Source organism: Anser anser (assembly GCF_964211835.1).
Source record: "Anser anser genome assembly, chromosome: 1".
Classification (NCBI taxonomy): domain Eukaryota; kingdom Metazoa; phylum Chordata; class Aves; order Anseriformes; family Anatidae; genus Anser; species Anser anser.
In genome coordinates, this window is record NC_139720.1 from 181,482,312 (window position 1) to 181,488,540 (window position 6,229).

Sequence of the window (6,229 nt, forward strand, 5' to 3'; positions counted from 1 at the left end):
GTAAAATCCCAAGTGAACAGTGCCAAGGATCTCTAAGTGTAAAAATATGTGAGGAGAAAAGCAAGAAACTCAGGAGAAATGGTTAAGAATCACGTCCGATTTTTATGAAGGCAGATCACAAGGTATATAACACAAAGTTACATGAGTAAAGTAGCCTTCAGAAGGCCACATGAGCTATCTGCTGTTTATAGTATAATATGAAACTGCAAAGCCACATTTCAAAGGGAATATTACATAGAGCAAATTAACTACTTGCCCAGTCAATCTTTCTTCTGACATTTCTTGTTTCCCTTTGCCCTCTCCCCCCCTTCCATCTCACCCCACGAATTTTGATAAGCCTAAAGAAATGTCAATTTGGAATAGCTACCTCATGCTGGACCCCAGAATTCCTACCAAAAACACAAAGACCAGTCAGATAAGAAAAACCGAATATCAGTCACTGGTACAAGAACAAGGCCTCCTTCAAGGTGAGAGAGTATTTCAGGAGCCAGAGAGATGCCCCATGAACAGCTTGGCATCACACCCACTGTGGCAAGAGGTTTCTGGAGGCAGAGCAGCCCATAGGGGTGCCATGATCTCAAGATGCTGCTTGAAGCAACAGCCAGCCATCATTGCCGCTCCCCGGTATGGGCTGCTGATGGAAATGTGTTCAGAGGAGCCTGCCAAAACTTACCCAGAGTATAGACAGTTCACATTAAAATAAATAAATAGATAGATAAATAACAGTAAAAGTAAAATAAAATACATTTAAAAAAAAGATGAAAATGCTTAAAAACATTTTGATGCAAACCTCCCCTTGAAATCGTGGACTATATGGACTTTATGAGGAGCTCAGCAGTGCCAGGGCTATCTGAGAGCTGCTCTGTCCAGCTCCAGCACGGGTATGCCAAGTGGGAAAGGGAAAGCCCCCATGCCCCATAGAGCCATGGATTTGTCAAGGGGATTGACTGATCTCTTCCCACCATGTCCCCTCCAGGAGTGGGTACCAACCCTGCCAAGGGTCTGGCACCAGAAATCACTCCTTGCCTTGGGAAGCTGGGGCAAGGAATCCCCCCACTCTTCCTTTCTTCTGTTCTTTGGAGGCTCAGGAGGATGGGGGCGAAGCCACCCCTTCCTGAGCATCACCATGCTCCCTGGGGAGGAAAGCATCTCCCACCAACGTGGTGCCCTGGCCAGCAGTCATCCTCACCCAGCTTTATCCTGGTGTTTAATAAACATCCCAACAGCTGCTTAATGGTATCAGCTGGGACGAAAGTACTGGACATTTTGAGTGCGATTTTACAACGTCTGTGGCCTCCAACAATTCGTTATTTCTTTAGCACATGCGGAGCCTGACCCCGCGCGCATTCTTCAAATCCCTTTGCTCTCTTCCCCTTCTTTTCCTGCTCCCAGAAAGGCCACAGGATGGAAAAAAAAATTATATCCAAGGGGAACTAGTATTAAATTATAAGTAGCAACAACCAGGCACTTCATCAGCATGAACACAGTATTCATAAATCTTTATCACCAGCAATTTTTTTACATATCTGGAATCCACTATACTGCAAATTAGTCCCATTTGTCCACTCAGTGCTAATGCCATTAAATTCAACCTCATTTGCCAAGCACGTGAGGCCAGAAATCCCTGGACTTGTTAATTTTTCAGATGAAAAAAAAAAATTATCTTGATTCCTAAGCTACATTTTTACGGAAAGAAATTGTATTGTAGCTAGAAACTACACCCTTGTAACTCTGAGGAAAATTAAGACCAGACCACCCTTTGTTTGGGTTGGCGCTGGTGGGCACTTTAACACCTGTGTTATTTTCTTATGCTCCGAGAACAGCCGCTCATTCCTTTCCACTCCAACCCAATATTTTTCACCTCTGCCTCTGCCTGGGGTTGCCACAGAAATTTCAGCATGGCCGGGGTGACTGAATGTACAATTTCTCTCAGTTTCCCAGAGACCGTTCTGAAAAGAGGGGGTCCTTTTCTTTTCCCCAGAAAGGTAACTTAAAGCATGGGCAAAATGTTCTGAAAGCTTGGCAATGCTGGCAAGAAAAAAAAACAGTTTTCCTGAAGCTGATTATTTTCTTTCCCTATTTCTACCAGTCCTACCACCACTTAATGCCCTGCAATTAATGGTTCCCCAATGAAATGTGTCTTCTAATTTTAATTTTCCATTTTTGTATCTTAGTTGACTGTGGCTGTTAAAAAGTTCAGGTCTTCACCAAAGGATCACTACAGGAAAAGATTAATATGAAACTGTCACAGAGCTGGTTAGAGCATAAGCACTGGTGTACATATTTGAGATGGGAAATTCAAGAATATGCATGCTGAAACTACACAGAAGACAAGAAAAAGATAAAAGAAAAAACAGCGCACCCTCTCCCATCTATTCTGCATCCTGTTTGGTGAGGAAACCTCTGTAGGGTCATGCGGGATGCCTTAAAATGGATATTGATCACAGATGCTGTGCAGCTAGAAGACTGAGCTGTGGTAACGAAGCATTTCACAGCCTCCTGTTGTGTTTAAGAGGGAAGACAGCCGCCACAGGTGACTGAGGATGCCATCAGGTAGGTGAGATGTGTATGGCTGCTGAGAACAACCACGGGTAGCACATGTGAGAAAACTCCTCTTGAAAAGGAAACCCTCTTCCCTAGGGGTATGGCCAACTCCAGCAACCAGCGTTAAGACACCCTGCTGCCCACTGCCAGCCCTGTCTTGTTCCCAGCTCTTGAGCACCTCTAAAACACAATGCAAGTTTACACCATACCCAGCACTGCCCCGACGCATCTCCAAGCCAGACATCCTCTGTGCAAGCAGCTGGCGTGCAATTTGCCATAACCATAAAAAGATTTTAGCCCGCTGCTCGGCGACTGCCAGCCACAATGGGAAGGGGGACGAAGACCCAAGGGGCTGCTTGGGAAATCCTCTCTCCATCCTGCCAGCCTCCGGGCTACAGCATCGCCCCTGCTCTGCCTCCCATCCCCGATCCTCTGAGGGCAGCTGTGGCGGGGAGGTCAGCTGGCAGGCAGATGGGGGGCAGGTGGCTTCAAAGGAGCTGCCAGCCACTTCCCAATCCCAACACAGGCCTCAGAAAGGGATGGGGCCTCCTGGCAGCTCCATGGGCCACGGGGAGGGGGTTGTGTAAGAAGGGGAGCACGGTGGGTGGAAGACTGGGGAGACACGGGGCAGCTCCCCAGTGGTGGTGCCCACCTGGGCACCAAAAGCAACGCCCCTCCCTGTGCAACAGGCGAGGCCAAGCATTGCCCATCCTTCTCCAGGATCATTTTTTTATCAGGTAATTCATGCAAAATACGGGCCGTGGGGAGGATCATCCAGCCCTGAGATTTGGGGCGTTTAGTAGAAAACCTCAGCGTGCGCAGCATGTAGCCCATAACTTTCTCCTACAACAACACAAACCCATCCATCCACCAGCTCCCTGTGCCCTGGGGATGCTGGACCCCACCACCAGCACCAGCAGGGCTCGGTGACCGTGGTACAGCGTGGACAGCCCGACCTGGCTGCTGCTCACACCACCCCAGGGCCATCTGCTTTGCGGCACATTTCCCTGCTGACACCAGGGCTGCGCTCCAAGGGCCGTGTCTTTGGTAAGTATTTTTGCAGCAATAAAGCAGCATTTTCACTGGGCAAAGCTGCACTTTAATAGTAAGTGGAGAGGACTGTTAAAAGCTGCAGCAGGCCCCGTTTGGCGCCAGACATTTCTTTTTTCTTTTTTTTTTTTTTTTCTCCTCCATGTGTACCACATATGCAAGTACAGCTGAGAAGCTGACACAGAAATTTAAGGAAAAAAAAAATGGAGAGAGAGAGAAACCTCTGAAGCTGCCCTGAGAAGGATGTTCTGGGCTTTTTAACTCTGCTTTTGCAAGAGCTGCAGAGACCCCAGAGATCTCCTATGTCTGCACTTTTGAATTCCCTCCTTGCAGATAATTAATAAAACAGACAACTGTGATGGGGGTGTAGGGGTGAGAGCTTCCTCTCCTTGTGGCCTCCCTCTCCACTGCCAACGTGCTATTTGGTGTTTTGGTCCTGTGCCTCCATGGCAGACAGCCCATGGGCAGGTGGAGCCCAAAAATACCAGCCACTCTTTGCATGGGTTTGCATCACCATGGTGGGTTTGGGACAGCAGAGCTGGTCTCCAATGGGTCTCCCATCCCAGCACCTCATGCAGCCCATCCACTTCCATAAGCCTCGGGACACCACCTGCCCTTACCCTCAAGAGTTCCTCCTAGCAGAGAGCAGGGCAGGAGGCCAGGGGCCCAAACCCACCTCCAGGCTGGATTTTACGACCCAGGTACAGCCACAGAAGTGACAGGGAAGTCACTCTCATGAGCTCCTTCTTGAGTCTCAGCTGAAGAATTCATCGCCCTTGGGTTCATGGGTGGCATTTGGATGGGCATGTCTGTGTCCTTTGCTCCCTGCTGTTCGTGGGCAATACTAAATAGCTTTTCTTCATTTGGCCATGTGAAAGCTGCCATGAAATAATCTCTTCACATGTGCAAACATTCCTCAGCCTCCTTTCTTTTAGGATCTAAAGCACCCTATATCCTCATATCCTCACCACCTTGGTTTGTAACCCAAGATAAGTAGAAAGTACGAGGATAGATAGATTGGGGGGGGGGGGGGGGGGGGTGTGGAATGCATTTATACATGCATTTCTTTGTTTTAGCTCTCTTGTCATCCTGGAGAACTCTTTGGGATTGGTGAGATCCTTGCAGGTATCCAAAATCCTCCTTTTGAAACCTCGGGTTTGCTCATCAAGTCTCCATACAAAAAGTGCCCTGCAAAGTGCCCTGACTCACTTTGCACTAATGGTCATGCAGCTAATGATTTCCACTCGTTTGCTGTGCCCTCCAGCTTTACAACTCCTCTAGCATGGCCTTGAAAGTATTTGGTTTCAATGGTGTTCAGCACTATCACTGTGCCGGACCCTAACTAGGAAAATCAGACAAAGCAAGGGCATCTGTAATATTTCCACCCCCGTTTTACAGCTAAGCCCAGAGAAATTTCGGGGAGACCTTAGCACGCCACTTAAAAGGACACAAACTGTAGCATGAATATTTTTTTGTTAAAAAAATAAAGCCACCGAGGATGCCTCCTTCCCATGTGGAAACGCTGATCTCCCATTTCCGAATGAGGAGCAGGTGAGAAAAGGAGATTCATGGCAAGGAGCAGAGCTGAGTGATGGATTTAGGCAGCGAGCTGTGACAGGGAAAGGTATTTTTCACAGGTTAACCTGTTGCCTACTGAAAAACATCATTTTTCATCCTTTTTGACCTTTGCTTACATTTCAGCAGAACAATGATGTAGTAGATGATTCTCCTGCAGAGAATGAGTTTTCTTCATAAAAATGCCGCGCCATAATAAACTCTCTGCTTTATGGCATTTAAGTTACTTTTTCTATGGGGAAAGTTAGGCAAAATATTCAAAAACCTACAAGAGTGAATATCTTTTTTTGTAGCCTCTAGGAGTCTTCCTTGAGCAGAATTCACTATAGCATTCTGTAGGGTAGATGAAGGTAAAAGACGTTGTTTTTCTATTGAATCCTTTAGGACATCTGCCAAACCTCTTGAACACAATTAGTCTTTGGGAGACCCAAATGTAGCCGAGTTTAGTCATACTGCCCAAAATGATGCTCCAGGATCACTCCAGGGCTGTTACCGTGTGTCTGCCAGACAATGGAGCTGATATGAATTCGCCGTTAATTGGAGAGCGGGGCTTGGCGTGCACCAGACTAAGTAATTTACTCCCAAAGTGCTGTTATTATGGCTGTAGTCTGCATTTGGTTGCCAGGAGACCATCCTTATCGATGATTCAAGTTTTCTCCTGATAGCAGGGTAAGTGGAGAGCACCTTTATTTTTCTCTCAGCAGTTGTCAGGAGAAACTATTTTATAAAAATCGCTGCAAAGGGAAGAAGCGTCGCTCCACGGCCAGGCGATGGTTGAGCTGGCGTGTTGGGTTAGGCAGGAGGGGTACGTTATCCCAAAGGAACAAAAATTTTTTTAGAAAACAGTATTTAGCAGGGCAGCCTTTGAAGCCCTATTGTTCTGCCGGGGGGAGAGGAGGAAAAAAACTTTCCCATCGAGTGGGAAGGCATATCTGACAAAGAGCATATCTAACAAGCAACAAATGCTAAGAAGAAGGTCTCTGTAATGTTTCATTAAAACCACAGACACATTACCGATGTGGACTTCGGGCTGCAACTCATTAGTAAATGAATTCTATCT